At 44.0% G+C, this 19490-nt stretch overlaps 1 long non-coding RNA gene across 4 annotated transcripts; it reads right to left on the bottom strand.

Annotated features, from left to right (window-relative positions):
- Positions 1-446: 446 nt before the first annotated feature.
- On the bottom strand, positions 447-16606 carry LOC146171640 (uncharacterized). Of its 4 annotated transcripts, none has more exons than XR_014702807.1 (5): positions 16174-16335; positions 15140-15228; positions 14374-14428; positions 10483-10574; positions 447-1078 (listed from the first exon to the last, which is right to left on the bottom strand). It is a non-coding gene; the product is annotated as an uncharacterized LOC146171640 (long non-coding RNA). The 4 variants fall into 4 exon arrangements; XR_014702806.1 differs by lacking the exon at positions 16174-16335 and adding an exon at positions 16100-16118; XR_014702804.1 differs by lacking the exon at positions 16174-16335 and adding an exon at positions 16351-16606 and having other exon boundaries at positions 449-1078.
- Between the last annotated feature and the right edge of the window lie 2884 nt (positions 16607-19490).

Here is a 19490-nt window from a genome sequence, read left to right on the forward strand (position 1 = left end):
TGCTTTTCGCCTATTGAGCATATTTCTAACATACTGAAAATGTACTTTCTTCAGCTTGGCAGGGTTCGCAAAATCTTCCACCAATAGACTGACAATGTACTTGGAAAGTATTACTAATGTACTTGACCTATTTTTCATGCTGGGAGAAAGTACCCTTGGAATGGATTAAAAATATATGAAAAATAGGATGCGCTCATATTTTTTGGAGCATTACAAATATGTTGCAGTTATATTTTCCAAACCAAGAAAAATATACTAATAATATACTAAAAGCATAAATTTATACCATTCTCGCAATGCACTAAAAATACATGAAAAATGTGATGCGCTCATATTTTTGATGCATTACAAAAATGTTGCAAAAATGCACCAAAAATATAGCTGCCAAATGCTGAAAATACGTCCGACATTTTGAAAACTAGCTACCGAGAAACATAAATGAAGAGCAATACCGACAAACACCTCAATGCGACATTTGTGTCCATTGTCATGACCCTTTTTCATGCTCCTTGGTTGACAGTTTTCAAAAGTCAATGTTACTTAAGCTAACTTACCGTTATTTCCGTCCGTATTTTACCCACCCAGTCTGAATATATGTGACACAACTTCCTTTATATCTTTATTTGAAGCATTTGAGTACAATGACCCACCGTGGTGGTGCGGTGGTTAGGGTGCCAAGACTTCTGTGCCCGAGGATGTGGGATCGAATCCTGGCCGCAGCAGCAACTTTTCGATGGAGGTGGAAAGCAAGGCGCCTGAGTGCTGTGCAATGTCAGTGCACATTAAAGAACCCCAGGTGGTCGAAATTTCCAAAGCCCTCCACTATGGGGTCTTTCATAGTACTCGCAGCAAACAATTTCGGCCATATCATATCACACATTAAATCACAATACAGTCCATGGAAAAGAAATACGCCTATGCCACTCAATATCTATTTACAGAGTTTAATTTTTAAGAAACAGTGCTACAATACACCAATATATAGAGTAACAAAACACTGATCTCGTGCTAAACGAAAGCAAGTAGAAAGTCCGGACCGCAGATCTGGATAGGTTCCAAACTTTGGACGCAACGTGGACTGAAAAGGAAGAAAACAAGACACAAATTAAAGTAGGCTTTTTAACATTCCAATTAACAATCATATACTGCTACAAGAACAAGCTTTAGAAACCAGATGGTTCGTTCCTTCTTAACATGGTTATGAATGATGACAAAACAAAAGTAAAAAAGCTGAGCTGGAGTTGGAAACCGCAATGTCTGAAACGCCGTATTTGAAATGTAGACTATGGCAAAGCCACCAACCTGTAATGGAAACCACAATGGGGCATTCTGTTTTTTTATCTGATCCTGACATGAATATAATAGTTCCATTTTTCAGAATAAAGGAGTGCAGGTTAGAATCTTGGAAGCATATTTTTTTTTTTTTTTATCAGAGAATGAGAAATGAAACATACTTCCCGTTTATGCATGAGGTTCCATAGCGTGCATCAAAGAAAGGACCAAACACGAGCGCTCGTGTTCTGTCCCTTCTTTAATGTGCACTATGGAACCTCATGTAGATTACCCACTAGCCCGAACCCTGACCCTTCCTGTTTATGATTCTTTACTTGCTTTCTTCAATGCACTCGCTGCATTGTTGAATTTGTGACGCAAAAAACTCTGGACCATAGAGTAAGGTAGGTGGGGAAATTTTGACATCGCATGAACTGAAGAGGAAGGAAACAAGACACAAATTAAAGCCCTCTTTTTAACATTTAAAACAATCAAATACTGTAACAAAATAATAAATACTGTAAGCTGTAACAAATATGGCAGCCCCTATTTACGCAAAATAAGTGAATAAAATTCTCAAATGCAGCCCAAATCTGGCCAGGTTAGATATACCAGTACCGCCCTTCTAAAAGCCGGTGTCATGATCACAGCTGACTGCATGCTTTCGTTGATTTATAAATGCAAGAATGGACAACTCTCGCAAAAAAAAAAAAAAAAAAAAAAAAAAAAGAAATGTGCCGCTTCTTAACATTCGCATCCACCATAGCTTATGCTACTCCGCACGTTCAGACGACAAGGACGGTCGACTTTGGCAAAAAAACAAGAAAAAAAAAAAATCTCCGCTTCTTAACGTCCGCCCTAATCCATCCTAATTTACAACGAAATTTTGTTTTTACACAGCAGCATTTATATAAAAAAAAACACTGTTATATTACAAACTTCACTGCATGAACAGTTTGTCTTTTAGCGGTGTAGAAAATACAAAACCCAAGTTTTCAAACCCTTCCCTTTCCGCTTAATCTTGAATGCATGCATTTGTGACTATAATACAAGCGAATTTGGAAGAAACAGCAAACGAAACAAGTAAAGCTTTGGTAACATACAATTGCATACCTCAAAATATCAGTACAGTTAATTTTCTGTGGAGCCAAGCTGCTCCAAACAGGTGCTCTACCATTAATTTTACCCACAGAAAACCTTTTGACCAAACTTGGGACATCTCAATTAAAATCCTGACTGACGGCTGGAGGTACAAACATTGCCATCAAAAATTATCATGAGCTTCATGTGTTGATACAACTGCCATGAAATGGGTGCTCCCACTCAATACGAAACCAATTGGCGCTGTGAATGTTTTAACGGTGCCTGAAAGCCTGCAACTGCATTGCAGGTATAATAGGAATGGGATGTGCAAACTGAAAGTCTCTGCAATATAGACCACCAAGTTCAGTTTGATTCTTGTACTATAAGTTCTCAATGGTTTTCTCACATGAATGCAAACTAGCGCCCATACTGTAAACGTGCCTCGACTTGACGCTCTACCACCAGTGCTTGGAGTGGAGAAAACAGCCACTCCTCCACTTCAGGGCCAATTAGGATTCATGAATCCAACTCTGCATTTCCTCTGACAAGTTCTCTCTCTACTCGAAGCAGCGCAAATGGCGTATGGGGATGAAATTAAGGCGTACTTTTGGCCCGAAAACTGTGTGCTAAAGTAGCACGCTTAATTTTTCATGTTGAGTCTTCAACAACCTTCACAAGCAAGTTCGATGTTAAGAGCATAGTGGAACTTGTTTTGTGAGCTAGATGAAAAGGGTGGCTGTGAAAAACTACCAAAAATGCTTTTGCGCCTGGCAACAGTCGCTGCTGGTGACAGAGTTTTATTTGTTTGTTGTGAGATGTTCTCGCCCTTTGCTGCTTTGCCTTTTTTTTTTATTGCCATGCTTTGACAGACATCAAAATACATTTGAAAAAAAAAAAAAAAGTAAAAGCCGGCACTTTCTATGAACATGGCTTTGGCCTTCAGAGGGCTCGGGGGCAAACGGTGAAAACCTGCATGCTGCTTCACAGTGCGTTTCAGCGCATACACACTGAATTCGGAGCCCTAACTGAAAATGTGCTTGAAGAGAATGCCTTTGCTGGCAGCGAATATCCTTCCGTAGGACAAGCACACCAATGCACACCCTCGACAGTGCCGCGCGTCCGAAGACGCACTACGTACCCTCAGGTGACAGGCAAGCCATTGATGCATGGGGTGCAGCACAGATGTCCGCACAGCCCCACCGCGCCTTCGGTGCACCCCAGCTTACTGCATGTGACATGCTGTTCCCCCACGACAAGTTTGCCGCCGTTCATCAGACAAGGCGAGCTATGGAAGGAGTGCGCCTCCCCCACAGCTTGAGTCCACCTGCAAGCAAGCTCACCATTAACCGTGAAATGCGCGCCTCAACTCTGCACTCAGTAGGCTCCGAAAAGTTGTTCGCTTCATCGGCAACGACTTGAAATGTACCCACACCACAGACGCATAATGCGATAATCAATTATAGTACTGGTACCGGCGGCTGATCACAGTTATAAAAGCTCGGCACGGGCAGCAAGAGGCTACGGCCACACCTGTAAAACTATAACGTGCCAGATGTCCTGGGTCGCTGTCACTTTCAGCCAATGCTTTAGAGAAAGGTTTGGTGTATCCTCGTCATATCCACTTTCGTGAAGTTTGGTATACCGGTAGAACAAAGTCCACACAGCGAGCAAACGATGTGATGTCCTCAGTGTTTACAAGTGGAGTGGTCGAGGAGCGGCGCCAAGGCAGCGGCACTGCGGACTAGAGATTCTTGAGAAAACTCGAGTTCTCTCTGCCACTGTTGGGAGTTATTCGAGTGGAGGTTGTTTTCTGAAACGAAAAACGGGCCTCGGGGGCCGCTTGGAGTAGAAGTTAGAGTGAAGGCGCAGTCGTGAATATGGCGGTAAGACTAACTGCCACATTCACGACATGCCTTCACTGCAACTTCTACTCCAGGCCGCTTGGAGCGGGAGATCTGTTTTTTTTTTCTTTTTTTTTTTGCCAGAGTCGACCATCCTTATAGTCTGAACGTGCGGCGTAGCATAAGCTTTGATAACTCTGATCAGCTGCCGGTACCAGTACTGTAATTAATCATCGCATTACACTTTTGTGGCATGGGCACATTTCAAGTCGTCACTGGTAAGCGAAAGTTTCGTGGCTTGCCCTGCGCGATGGCTTCCCCAGACGACGGTGGACTTGCAGGGGAGCAGTGTGTTACATGCAGTAAATTGGGGGAACTGGAGGTGCGGAGAAGCTGTGCGGACATCTGTGCTGCACCCCACGCATCAGTGCCTTGCCCATCGCAGTCGAAGAAGCGCATTCATTTACTCATCCTACAGAGCGATATTTGCAGTCAGCAAAGGGCATGGCTTTTCAAGCAGGTTTTCAATTATGGCTCCGAACTTGTCCGAAAGAGACTGGGCAATCAATGAACAGAAGGGTAAATGAACATCGGGCAGACACAGGCAAAAACCTCCCAAAAGCAGCTTCCCAGCATTTCAATCAGATGGGCCGTAAGGTTATTGAAATTTATTTATTTATTCTCCATGTTGGGCTTTAAATCTTCAAGGGACACAAAATATAGGGTGGCATATCTAATCCATAAATTTAGAAGATTGGAACCAACAGGAGCAAATATTGTTACGTGGAAACTATGTATTTACAGTATATTTACAACAGCCTCAACAAGCATAGCCGCGAGCAGCAACATGGAACCAGGCCCACTTTGTTGTCATCTCCTTGTCCCTTCCAAAAGGCAAGTGAAGGAAACACTTCGTTGTCGTTATCTTGCAACAATATCTTGAAAGAAGCATTAGTATTCCTTAAATATATTTCCTCTCTGCCACAACTAGTCATGACAACAATCCCATAAAGTGTAAATAGTACACTTTATTCATAGCATATGTACAGGCTGTTTCACACTTAGGGGAAAACTCGGAGCGAGTGGCATCGCGAAACGGCGAGCGCTGCAATCGGGAGCCGCCAGCAGCTCGAGCATGCGCAGACGCTCGAGGGGCGGAGTCTAAGCCGCGTCGTCTGCTACGACGCTCGGCGCTCGCCGGGAAGGGCACCACTCTGGGCAGTGCGCGGTTTTCGTTGTTTTGCGGCAACTAAGCCGATATGCTGCACTAAAATTTTGCGACGCCAGCATGTAGGCCTTCATTGCCAATAATGGGCCTGTAAAGACTTCCCTTCAGAGCATGTGTCACTTTCTCTTTATTAGGAGGGCAAGGGTACTAAATGCGAGCAGCCATATCCCCAGTGTGCGTTCCCGTAATAATCCAAGAACTGACACTAAACTGCGCGCAGTGCGTTCAGCCTTTATTGGACCACGAAATGAAAAATTACTAAACGCAAAATAGCCCATGCGGCTGTACGAGTCTAATACAATGAAACGATCTGATACGATTGAAAGAAATGTCTACAGGAAGATATGGATGCTGACGGTGCTGCATCTCGACAACACTTTATTACCCCCAGACAGCCGTGCCCGCCGGCCGGAAAACGCACACGTCACGCTTGGAACTTCACCTAGTATATCTTCATGTCCCCAGCCACAGCGATAACAGTGCTCATTCTAGAAGGCAGCAGTGTGTAAATTGTCTCCGTCAGGGACCTCAAATCAAAGCACGCGCCATGAGGTATTAGTGGTGGACCTACTGGTGATTTTCGTTTTTTAAACTGCTTAAGGTCAAAAGAAATAGTGCTGAAAAGCCAACAAGCCTCGTCATCTTCCTTCAGTCACTGCTGCGAAAATACTGGCGTGACTCGATAAAGATACCGGTAGCTTTAAAAGATTGAAGACTGCTCTCGGCGCTCATCTTCCCTGCCTCATTCCAGCTTTTTTATTTGACAAGAGCGGTACTATACCGTCGGCGATAAGATTTTGTCTTGTGCACATGGCCCGTATTCCGGAGAAAGACTGATTCAAAATTGTAGAACTATATTGCAGGGACTATACTCAAAAAAAGATAGCTGATATTATGGGAAGATCTCTAAAAGCTGTGAACAGGATTTTACAAGCATACAAGAAAGAAGGACGCATCAAGGATGCTCCCCGTGGACGTCCGCCAAGGGCCACAACAGAAGATGAGGATTTGTGGATAGTTGCGGCTGCTGCAGACGCCCCCCGCGCATCACTTCAAGAAATAAAGCAAAGCTTGAAGCTGAAGGCATCGAAGGCTACCGTCAGGCGGAGACTGAATGAAGCAGGCCTGAAGAGTAGAGCGGCAGCTCAAAAACCTCTGCTTCGGAATGAGAATAAGGCAAAGCGGCTAGGTTTTGCAAGAGAACATGAGAGGTGGTCCATTGAAGAGTGGAAAAATGTTGTCTTCAGTGACGAATCCACTTTTACGACCACTGGTGACGAAAGAGCACGAGTGTGGCGCCCTGTCAAGACACGGTATAGTCTTTACTGTATACCCACTAATTATTCATTTGCTAAATCTGGAGATTAACATATAATATTTACGTTTTTCTAAAGAGGTACGGCTCTAGCCTTATTTTTTCAGCATCCGGCAGATGAATCATAAAACGTCAGAAAATAGTCCTTGGTCTAACAAATATTTAAATATATTTGGTTACTGGAACTGCTTATTAAATTGACCTAAAGCGCCGCAATGACATCACTTATTTCAGCCTGTATTGCAATTTAATCACCGAGTCTACGGAGGGTGCATGAGCTTGTGATTTGAACCAGCACTCGCAACGGTTCTGTGAACATGAACCAGTAAAGTGAAGCTAGCCCAGATTCGAAGAAAGGTTGAGGCATGTGGTTTAAAATATCGGAACTCAATGGACGCTTTTTCGCTTTTTTTTTTCAGCTACATGTCTCAGTATCTGCAACGGGTCGCGGCGAACGGGCGTACAAGTGTCAGCGTTTGGGCATGCATCAGTAAAGATGGACTTGGACCGCTAATACGTCTCGAAGGAAAGTTCACCGCCGAAAAGTACGCGGGAATTATAGGCGACGTTTTGATTCCTTACATTCTTGACGGCCCATTCCCAGAAGGCGACTACATATTTCAGCAAGACAGGTCGCCCATGCACACCGCTCGCGTTGTGAACGAGCTGCTCGAAGAGCGCGGTGTTACTGTGCTCGAGTGGCCGCCCCAGTCACCGGACCTCAACATTATAGAAAATGTTTGGGGATAGTTAAAAGCATCTTTGGCGCGCCACGCTCTGCATGGGCTGTCCGAGGATAGGCTCTGGTCCACAATTATCGCCGAATGGGAAGCGCTGCGCATGAACCAGTCCCTTACCGAGTCACTTTACGCCTCACTGCCATCCAGAATGAGCGCTGTCATTGCTGCTGGTGGAGACATGACGAGATACTAAGTTAAGTTCGGAGCTTGACGTGCGCCTTTTCCCGCCGGCGGGCACCGGTGTGTGAGGGTAAGACAGTATTGCCGAGACGCAGCACCGTCAGCATATATTTCCTTCATTCGTATCGGTTTGTTTCATTGTGTCTTACTCCTACAGCCGTTTGGGAACTGTTTTTCATTTATTAAATTTTTCTCTCGTGATTAAATAAAGACTGAGCACACTGCGCACACGTTTCTGTGTCTCTTTCTAGTCGCGGCGTATTACTGCAGCAGACACAGTGGACAAATACACCTGCTCGCGGTCAGTATCCCGATGATGAAAAAAAAAGAAGCATGCTGTCAGGGGAAGTGTGCACAACCTCAGTTTCGCAAATGAAGGCCAAGAGGCTGGTGTCGCAAAATTTTAGTGCAGCATATCGGCTTAGTTGCCGCAAAACAACGAAAACCGCGCACTGCCCAGAGTGGTGCCCTTCCCGGCAAGCGCCGAGAGTCGTAGCAGACGACGCGGCTTAGACTCCGCCCCTCGAGCATCTGCGCATGCTCGAGCTGTTGGCGGCTCCCGATTGCAGCGCTCGCCGCATCGCGATGCCACTCGCTCAGAGTTTTCCCCTAAGTGTGAAACAGCCTGTACATACTCTGTATCCCCGCCCCCCTCCTGTAATAGCAAAAGCTCCAAGTGTTTTTTCAAACATGTTCGTTTCTCATTACTTCTTACTTTGGTTCCCCCTTGAATCGTTTCAGATAATGCCATGCTTGGCAGGTATAGTATACTCTGATTTGTTGTTATTTTAATTTTTTTTGTCCTTCTCTCCCCTTTCCAAAACCTCTTGATAGCTGTTCCCATGCAGCTAGCTGTATTGCTCATCAGGTCCCTTTGGAATGCTTGTCCCTTTCAATGTATGAAGGAGCACTGAACAAGGGTAAAAGGGGTACAAGAATGCTGAATTGGGTGAGTTGGAGCGTTTGCATTTGTCCTTGTCTTCTTTGCGCTACGTTTCCTAAAATGTAAAAGGGGTACATCTCAGTTTGCAGGTCGAGCCAACGTTTCGACAAGTGGACTTGTCTTCGTCTGGGCAAAGCGATCATCAGTGGCAGGGGTTTAAATACGCTGTTGCTTCCAAAGAAGAAAAGCTGTGGAGGTGAAAGTGGGTGAGAATAAAGCAGGTGAAGGAGTGGGGAGGGGAGGATGGGTGAGAAGATGAGAAGAAAGTAGGTCATGGAGTGAACAAAAAAAAACATCTTCAGTATGTATTTCTCAGCCTGGAACCAGGGATCCTGTGGCCAGCAAAAGAAGTAAAACAGCATACCAGGAAAAACTACAATACCGGGTAGATTATTAGTCACCACTTAAGAGAATCCCTTAAGTATATTCCCTATGCAATATAACTATTTGTGGAAACAATCCCACATAGCGTTAATTGTACAGTTTATTCACAACGCATGTACACTCTATTCCCTTCTGCAATAGCATAAGCTGTACATGCTTCTCCAAACACATTTCCCCCTTATCACTTGTTGCTTGAGTTTGTCCTCAAACTTTTTCTTTTGCATGTCATTTGTGGTTCACTGTGCAGTTATTATCCTGTGACTTTGTACTAACCTCCCCCCCCCCCCCCCCCACCACCACCAGCTTTGCAGAAAGTTTTAAGAATTGGCCCCCTTAGATATATTCCTTATCAGGGCCCTTTGCAAAGCCTGTCCCTTTGTCAGGTGTATCTGCACCAAACCCTCTTAAGTGGTGACAAATCATCTACCCGGTATTTTAGTTTTTCCTGGTATGCTGCTTTTACTTCTTTTGCAGGCCACCACAAGATCCCTGGTTCCAGGCTGAGAAATACATACTGAAGATTTATTTATTTTTTCACTGCATGACCTACTTCCTTCTCGCCCATCCTCCCCTCCACACTCCTTCACCTACTTTCTTCTTACCCACTTTCCCCTCCTAATCTTTTCTTCTTCGAAAGCAAAAGAATATTTAAACCCTTGCCAGTGATAATCACTTTGCCCAGACGAAAACAAGTCCACTTGTCGAAAAGTTGGCTCGACCTGTGAACTGAGGCGCACCCCTTTTACCCTTGTTCAGTACTTCTTCATACCGGGTAAACCATCTTCCTTTCGTTCTACCTGTCCCCTTTCAAGAAACACGTGTCAGCATCGAACCTGCTTTAGGTGCTGACAATCGTTTACTTTGCATATTAAATTTTCTTGCTGCTGCTGCTTTTTTTTTTTTTTTTCATGCGATGATGAAAGCACTGGTTCCATGCTCATAGAAATTCATACCCAAGGAAACATTCTTTCACTTCTCGCCCTGCTTCTTTCCCCCCCCCCCCCCCCCCTAGATTGTCTTCTTCGGAAGCAAAACCGTATTTAAAACCTCCACTAGTAATTGTGCTGCCCAGACGAAGACAAGTCCCCTTGTCGAAATGTTGGCTCGGCTTGCTAACTGAGGCTCCCCCTCTACACTTGTTCAGTGCTCTTTCATCCTACAAGCGAATTCCCTACTTTGATCTAATAGATGTGCCACCTTCATGGTCCCAGCAGCGCAACAAACATTGTTTAGACTTGATGTTAAACTCTTCTGTTCATAGTAAAACTGAAGGTGTATCTGGGCTGATTAGATTTCTTACTGCTTAGACTGTGCAGCTCTGTCAGGTCAATTTTCAGTGCCCCAATGAGGCATTTACACTACCCAACTTGACACACAGTACTTTCTGAGAGAATAATGCTTAGCAACGGGTATAAAAAAATAATGCAGAATAGGTGCCTCTTATAAAGGGCTACAGGTTAACTTAATTTTCATTGCAACAGTTGATCAACACTTACAGGACAGCCAAAACACTCAGTACCTCCAGTATTTCCTGCTGCTGCACCAGCCATCCCAGAAGTATTGAAGACGTCAACAAGTTCTGGCAACTCTATAAAACAACAGAACATTACAGAAAGAAAACATGAGCAACACTGCACATTGGAGCTTCAGATGGGTGAAGTTTAAATTTCGCAAACTTATTTAGCTACCGACAGCACAGAGCAACACAAAGATGCTACTCAGCTAGAAATCATTTGCACTATGTCGTGCAGCAACCAACAATGCTACTGAGTAAAACTTATTTGCCTTTGTCTGGGCCTTAGAAAATAACCTTCTTTTTTTTTTTTTTTTTTTTTCATTTGCTCCTGCACAAGGTCTGCAGACATAATCAGAAAGGTATCACTTGCAGAGTTTAGAAATCGTCCTTGAGGTGGCACCACAAAAGGCAGCTATGTATTGTACAACCAACGCCGAATGAGCTACCACTGCACAGCACCAACTATAAGATTGGAATGCAAGGAGGCAGTGTCCATATTCCAGTGTACATAAAGCAATACTTACAGGAAGAAGGTGTGCCTACATACGCACCCGCCAGCTGCTCGGTTAAATGGACTCACTTGCTCAAAATAATGCGCAATGGTCTCAACTGCCTCAGATGAAACAGACAAAGCGAGCACTCAGAATAAAATATTCAAGGTGCATTCTGAATGAGTGAGCCCAAGAAAATTTGCGCTTTTCTTTCTAGATGCAAGATTTCTGGTTCCCAATTCAACGAAAATGTTTGTACTCTAAAAAAGTAGTCGCATACAGTGCTAAGTCTGAACGACAAGCACTGTATCGCAACAGTGCTCAGATAACAACATTTTAGCGCACATTATTTGGATTACATAACTGGTATCAAAGCCTCCCTTGACCTTCACCCACTGGAAATTCCGACGGAAAATTGCACAACTTTGTCCTCATTGACCAAACTTGCTCTTAGAGTTGCCACTAGGCACTTCTTGTTGCCATTATAATTCAATGAGCGTTCAGCGTCTTCATGGTCACACTGATGCTTTCAACAGGTCCTTTTTTCCTAGACCAATTGCAGCATGGAATAAATTATCCGAATCAATAGCCTCCAAGCATGACATTTAAATTTACGGCTATACTTGCTGCCGATCTAAACGAACAACTACAATGGTTTCCTTTCTGTGCAATTTTTATTCTTTCGAGTTTATGTGATTGTGGTCTATGTTGCATTTGTTTTTGCTCTTATACTGCCCATAGTCTGTTTTAGGAGTTTTTGAATTGTGCTCAGGTACAATTTATGGCATTCTTGTATTGCTGTTGTATTACTGCATTGTAGTGCCTGTTCTCGTTTTTCATTTCCTGACCGCTGATACATATGTTATCGATCCCCCCCCCCAATGTAATACCCCCCTTGGCGCCTTTAAGGGATAGAAAAGGATGATGATAATGATGATGAGACAGACTATTTGGCTGGCAGAAAATGTCTGCTCCTTTCCAGCTCTTCAACACAGTAAAGGTTATATGAACGCATAACTTTTTCTATCACGCAAACAAGACAGGCAGTCTTGTGCTCGCGCCAATAACTTTGGCATGTAATTATGCGACATAGTACAGCTAGAAGCAATATGAGAGAACACAGGAGCACGTGGCCTCCACACTTTGCAAAGTGCTGCCACCGACATGTGATCAGAATCAGCAGTAAAGACGCACGCAAAGTAAGCTTGGACGGCTCCTTTTTCCGAGGATGCCCTTTACATTATTTCTTTAAACAAAGAAATAAGTGGTCAGTGGTACCATATACTCATGGATTGACCCATAATTTGATGAAGATTGGACACAGACATGGCATCCGGATTGTGTCCTGCGACATAAAAGAGAGCCAAAGGCAAGTTTGCTCGAGTGAATAACCAGGAGTTTAAGTCTAGATGCCAAACTGCGCACCGGACAAGGTACTCCGATTGTATCGAGGGGATTGTCTACCAGATACTCTTACATAGTAGGAAGCAATACATTGATTAAAACTTCCTGCTGGGCGAGTTGGTAGTTCATCTTGATGTAGGGTTTTTTTTTTTTTTTTTTTTTTTTTTTTTGTGTGCTAAAAAAAAAAAAAAATCTACATCAAGCAGTACATTGGACAAACAGGAAGATTCATTAATGACAAAATTAGAGAGCACGCTGCAGCAATATCGGAGAAGTCAGACACCAACCTCGCAGTGCACTGCAGAGGCTGCTTTATTTGTATTTGCAAAGACCAAAAATGTCCAGCTGACCTTCACAATGTGAAGGTTTGGGAAGGAATAAGGACAGGTTAACAAGGGAAATTTTCGAAGCACGTGCAATCAGGAGCTCGGAAGACCAGTGTGTTACCACGCCTTCAGTGGTACTGTTGAAAAAGGAATCAGATTACGCTTGTTGGCAGGATGTTAAAGATAAGGAATAAGTTAGCTGCAGAGGTAAAGTGAAGGGAGAAAAGATGCGCGGGTTCAGATATATAAAGTTGTCAGTGCAGCGTTGTCCTTGTGTCTGTGTGCGCTTCTTCGGTTTTGTTCCCCTGCTCTGCTGCCTCCTTCCAAGATGTTACACCAATTAGCTCAACATTCTACTCTATTATTGTTCAACTGAGTGATTTCATGTGAAAACCAAAGCCTTGAATGTACACGGCATTGCGCTCCACTGTTTAGGGCATTTAAAAGGCAATAGATGAGAAATGTATGTGACAGTCAAGCACAGCAAAACTGAACATGCCGCGCCTACATTTCTTGCCATCACTCCCTTGTGTTTCGCCCTGCAGCTCGGAAATTTCTTTCTTTCCCTACTTCTTGCTACGCTTTTCCACTCTTTTACTTCTGAGTGAACTGCACCACCTTCCTTCCATATTCATAGCCACCTTTACTTTTTTATCCTATGCACTGCATTCTTTCCTTCACGGTTCTAAGGCTTATGTAAAGTTGGCTCCTTAGTGTTGGTGAGCCTGATGATAAAGCCATTAAAAAAGCAGTTTTGCATTTTTTTTTTTTTTTATATCTGCCCTTCGATTCTAAGTAGTGCGTGTGCAGTGATGTAATTTCAAGGGAAGTACATCCCCGTGGCCAGGTGCACTTTACGACAACTGATTGTTACCAAAAATGTTTTTACCATTTAGGCAAAAGATGTCACTTATGGAAGAGGAACTGGGACTTCAGTTTCATTTTACTATATCCGAGTTTACTATAGTGGGGTTCCACTGTATTAGCACTGCGCTGCGTGTTCGTTTATTGTTAGTTTCGCTGAGCTAAGACAGTGCACTCTTAGACAGGCCCTCCAATGGTTAACCGGCTTCAAGACATAGCAATAAATGAACCAGCTGTGAATGGACCCCTTTCTAAGTCAAGCCAGAGCTTTGAAATCAATACTGGATTGCAGGCAGTCACAAATTTGCAGTGATGGCAGATAGGACTGGGACAGGCATTGAAAAACATTCCTCATCATATGTCTAATTCTGCACATGCACCATGCCAATCATTTAATGTGCCAGAGAGTGCCATGTAATGATTGATCACAGGCCTTTAATTGTGACACTCAATTGTACCGTGAAAATCCTTCCCCATTTACAAAAGTAATCATTAGCTGTAACATGACCTGTAGAAATTGACACAGAAAGCTGAGGCTGTGTGATCACTACATGCATAATATGATGATGCATTCCCAGGCCATTAAAATTGCAAACAAGCCATTCATTTCTCCAGTAGACACAATATGAAAAATTTTTGACTGATTTTAACTCTTATTTATGTGGAGGATCATAATATTGCAAAAGTGTATTTAAATTGCCAATGACAATTTTTTATTCAATATGAGTTATGCATAGATAAGCCTTCTAACTACTTCAACATAGCCAAAAACATGTAGTTGCTTACCTTTTGATCTAATTCCAGCCTAAGATGCTGTCTCCCCCTTTCCTTTTCCTGGCTTCTATTATACAAAAAAGAAACACCATAATTTTTTTTTTTCAAAAATGAGGTTTAACTGCTTAAACACAAACAATTTAGAACTGATTCCTAGCTTTTAACAAGCAGCAGTCATTCATCAATAAGAGGCCTGGAGGAATGTAAGAGACTAATGGTATAATGAAGAATGCAATTTGAACATTATTTTCAATAGCAAGCTGTGGTACTTAAGAGAATAGTGAAAGCTTAGCATCAACACTAAGGCAACAGGTGATGCCACCAAGCTGCCCATTAAGGCTCAGAAAAATAATTTATTTTGCCAATGTACTGCATGTTAAACTCGCTGAAATTGGTGTGCCAGACTTACTGAATAACATAAAAAGCTTTCTGCTGAATAATTTGACAATCTACCAGCTCCAAGATGCTGTGGAGCTGGACGATACACATGGGGTTCACGCCCACCCTGTACAGGATTTCTGGCTCAAACAGGCTTCTGCAGCACACTGCTAACTCGAATAAGGAAGTTGCTACATGATGATCTTAAAACATATCTTAATGGCCCGCAGATCTATTTAATTTCTGACTCTGTCTCAGGGATTAGATTGCAAACGTAAGCATTTTATGCTGTTGTCAAAGAAGGAAAACAATACATTTTTACAGAAATCTAAAAAGCAATACAAAACATTTGCTCATTATGGCCTATAACACACGAATGGAAGGTACAGAAGACAGAAACCTTGCTGGTCTTCAGTCGATGGGCATCACCATATCCCTCCTCTTCCTCAAGCATTGCATTCAGTAATATTTCCAGATTGCTGCGCACAGCTAGGAAGAAGAAAACCTATTAGCAGACATTCTCATACCCGTCTTTGCTTCACTCTATATTATGGCTTGTGAATGACATCACTTGCCTTAACATACAAATGGCACAGTTCAAAATTGAGCTCTTGCTCTGAAAAAGTAATGACTACGTTCATATTTGTTTTTACATATCGAACACCCTGGGCGGGGACACTTATATCCCCACCCACGGTGTCCGATATGCAAGAACAAAAATGTTGAAGCCGACATTCACCACTTGCTGTGGGACTACCCAGCACTGAAATTGACACGAATCCGGCACTTGGCGATAGCTAGCCTACCAGCAAACAATCCTGCCTCGTATATCACTTGGACGGAGGGACATCATGCTCACTCCTTCACTTCACAAAATCACCCAACCTTTTTCCATTAATTTAATCATTTCTTCATTCTTCATCTCATACCCTACTGATGCCCTTAGGCAGTAAATATCGTTAAAAAAAAAAAAAAAACAGACGGCACAAGCAGGCAATGTACTTTCCGGTTCTAACCAAAAAACATTCGCCGGTAAAAAAATTACGGCATCTGAAAAACCCAATAACGCCGGTTTTTGGTATCTAGGACCAGTTCTTGACGAAAAACTTTCCTCTTCCGTCCCTTCAGAGTACAGAAACAAGCATAAAGTATTTTAACCATGGCTCCACTTGTTTACGTCACTGCAAAATCCGGACACTGCGATATGTGCCAAAAGTCTTTCTGTGGCGTGACATCGTATTTTTTTCTCCCTTAATACCAACGTTGGGGAAAAAAAAATTACTGCACTGTCGACATGTTGAGCACTACGTGCATGCCCCTTCTCCCCAAGGAGGGCCGTAAATATAAATAACCAAAGAACCTGGGAGACCCTGCACAGCTCTGACCCTGAGACCCAGCTGGGCGCGATCAACCTGACCGAAGAACAACGCGCACCAGCCAGCATCCGAGGCGAAGCGCCAGACGCGGGTGGAGGAGATACGCGAAGTCTATTCCTCCTTCTTGATAAACATGCATGCATACCGCCACAGCGAAATAGCAACGCTATCTGGCTCAATGCAAGGGCGCCAGTTCTACATCTGCAAAAAATACAATAACAGTCTGTATACTTACGGCTGAACTTGACAGCTTGCGCGACGAACAGTTGCCCGCCGTTTTTTATCCTCTCGAGCCAGGCAACGTTTATCCGATTGACCTTCTGTGAAGGGCCGCTGAACGTCGGCAAGGTTTTTGAGTTACGTTTGACGACTGCGTCGTGCCCCTGAATTACATTAACATACTCTACAGCAAAAGACTCATCGGGAAATTGGAACAGCGCGAACTTGAACAAGGTATCACTGTATCACATGTCACCAATGGATCCCAAAATGGCCTAATCGCACGTGTGTCGCACCCGCCACCTATAAGGAGTAAATAATGTTTCTGTCTCTTCTTTTAGTAGTAACTCACACCATTTAGCCCAAATATAGCCCTTGTTGTTCTATTTTAACGATCTTTTTCCTCATTTATTTTTTTTTTCACTTATGACATCTTTTTACCATGTATACAAGCATGGCCTCCGAGATCACCAAACGGTAATCTCGGAGGCCGTAATACAAGCCACCTTTTTATATATTTATTTTTCAAATTTTATAGGCCTACACGACACATTTTTGTCTCGCTTGACATTGACACACACAATGTTCTTACACAGCTCCTTCTGCATCTGCTTTTGTGTCTGCTTAGGTTTTGTAACGCACCATAATGTATACAGCTTCATATACAAAGGCGTAGCAATTTCATTATCAACTCCATTCTTATTTTATTTTTATTTTTTTGTCAATTAGCGGTCGCCGTCGTCAGACAAGTCGTACTGCATGTTGCTCCTTTTGCCCGGAAGTTAACGAAGAACTCGTCCGCAGCGTTAGGAGGACGATTGTTCGAGAGGATAACAATTCGGCTTTCTCGCTGTCTCGGCATCATTTCACTAGAACTGCTAGCTGAGAGGCGCACACGACCACAAAACATCAGTCATGATGTATGTGCACCCCTCGAATGTATTCAGGAAAACAAAAGGGACGCAGGAGGTTTAGGAGGTATGATCTAGTCCTGAAAGTGGTATACGTGAGTCTCTCTTAATCACTTGAGTAAGAGACAGAGAAGATCGGCATCGTGGCCACGGACGTTCCGCCACGCTACGCTCTGTGGCCATTTCAACGTGTTAGCAAACACATCGCAAGACATCGTCGCTGCCGTATTCAGCTGATTGTAGTACATATGTGAAAGAGCATATGTGTGATCCGTACTAAGCTCGCCATACTTGTCTGACACGACGTCCCGTATATTTGCTTGTGTTATATACGTGATCGGGATTGGGGCAGGGGGTCGGTAGAACACTGCATGGGAACGGGCCGCGGGCCGGGGCTTTCTGTGTATACAGCTTCTTTCGGAAATGAAGGAAACCTGCCGCTGAATTTGGTCCAGTGATTTATTTGACGCCGAATAAAAGAAAGCGTATTGTAAACAAAGGAGTAAAATGTCTTCCCAAAACTCTCTCGACGAAACCTTTGCTTCTACAGATACTACTGCCCTTAATTCTCTGTTGCGAATATTATTACTGTAAGTTTCTTTTTTTTTTTTTTTTTGTCTCATCTTGGCTTATTTTTATGTACTGGCGGTAAGCAGTACATTTTTAAGGCGCCTGCGCATGCAGACTTTGTCGGGCCTGGGGCGGGCCTATATTGGAAACGCGGGCCAGGTACGCGCCTGGTTCATGTGTGCATGGGCCAGGCCCAGTCCCGGGCTTGGAGTTATGGGCCCGGGCTGGGCTCGGCCTTTAAACGGTGGGCATGGGCCGGGCCCGGACCGGAAAATCAGGTGCAGTGCTCTAGTCATGGGGTCGAGCGTGTGTTAATGCTGGAAGCACGTAGAGCATGAAAGCTTGCAGCGCGAACCCAGGGGCCGTATTACGGACCGCTCTATAATTGAGAGCGCTCTAAAACGCCCGCTCCTATTGGTCGCCGTCGCCATCTTGAAAAGTTGCGTCACGGGATGCTGCGATTGCGTCGCGGAGGCGAAAAAACAGATGACGTCGCGCACCTAATTATGCCCGTAGTTTTAGACTATTTTTGTAGAGCGCGATGAGACGGTCTAAAACGTTTTAGAGCGAGTTATAGAGCGAAAATGGCGGCGGCGTCCGCGGTGGAGTGGTGTGAGTGGTGGCTGCGGCGCTGAAGCGGCAACGCCGGCGCGAGCAACGACGAAGGGCGGTGTGTGAGAATGCGTTCTACTTGTTCGGCGAGTTGTTCCGACGCCTATTTCGACTTGAAAATGCGAAAGCGGAATGGTGGTGCGATGAATACGCCGATAAACTGTGATGGAGCTCGCAGTCGACCGCTCTTGACGGTGCGGCTGTCATGCGTGCTTCGATCTTTTTTTTTTTTTTTTTTGCCTCCGGAGGATTTCGTCTCCGCAGGTAGTCGGCCTCTCATAACTGACAGTGAGCAAGTGCGTGCGGGCTGAACTCAACTACTGCAAAGTTGGCGCTGAAGGGTGGTTGGGATCCGCAGTGCGCCCAAAGCAAAAGGCGGAGGCGAAGGCGAAGGCGACATACAGTGCAAAACGAATGAAAACGAGCGAGGTTGGTAGTGTACGCTCAACCGCGTTGCTTTTCCCCGTGCTCGTTCTAACTGAAGCATTTTTGTGTGAGACGTTCGTGTGGACATAAGTTTATTTTGCCTGTGCTCCGCGATCGATCTTTCTTTTGTTTCTGTTTCCTAAAGAAAAATAAAGCCCCGATTACACTGCTTTCTATATGATTTCTCCGCGCATTTAGGACCATCACACAGTACCTTGACATCAGACGATGCGCAAAAGCCGGCACTATAGCCGTGGAATCAGCTGTTTTACTGAAAATCGCCATTTTTACGGTTTGTTTACCTCTGCCAGCGCGCCCTCGCGGCAAAAGAAGCTACCCACGAGAGCGTTTAATTGCAAAACTGTAGCTGCTTCTTGATTTTTTTTATGACATTGAACTTTAAATGCGGCTTCTTGAAAATATAAAACTTTAGTTAATTTATTCACACGCTATATTTATAAAAAAGTTAGCAAACTGCTCCTTGACGTGCGAATAAACTTGTGTCCGTGAAAATAAGCGGCCCGGGGCGGCACCCTGGCGATCATTGGTTGATTCCGATTTTCGTCACGCGTTGACGTCTCGCCGAGACGTCACGGCGTCGTCATTTTGACGTCACGCTCTATAACTTTAGAGTTAA

This window comes from Amblyomma maculatum, unplaced genomic scaffold (assembly GCF_055883805.1).
Source record: "Amblyomma maculatum isolate TAMU_Amacu unplaced genomic scaffold, ASM5588380v1 scaffold_19, whole genome shotgun sequence".
Lineage (NCBI taxonomy): Eukaryota > Metazoa > Arthropoda > Arachnida > Ixodida > Ixodidae > Amblyomma > Amblyomma maculatum.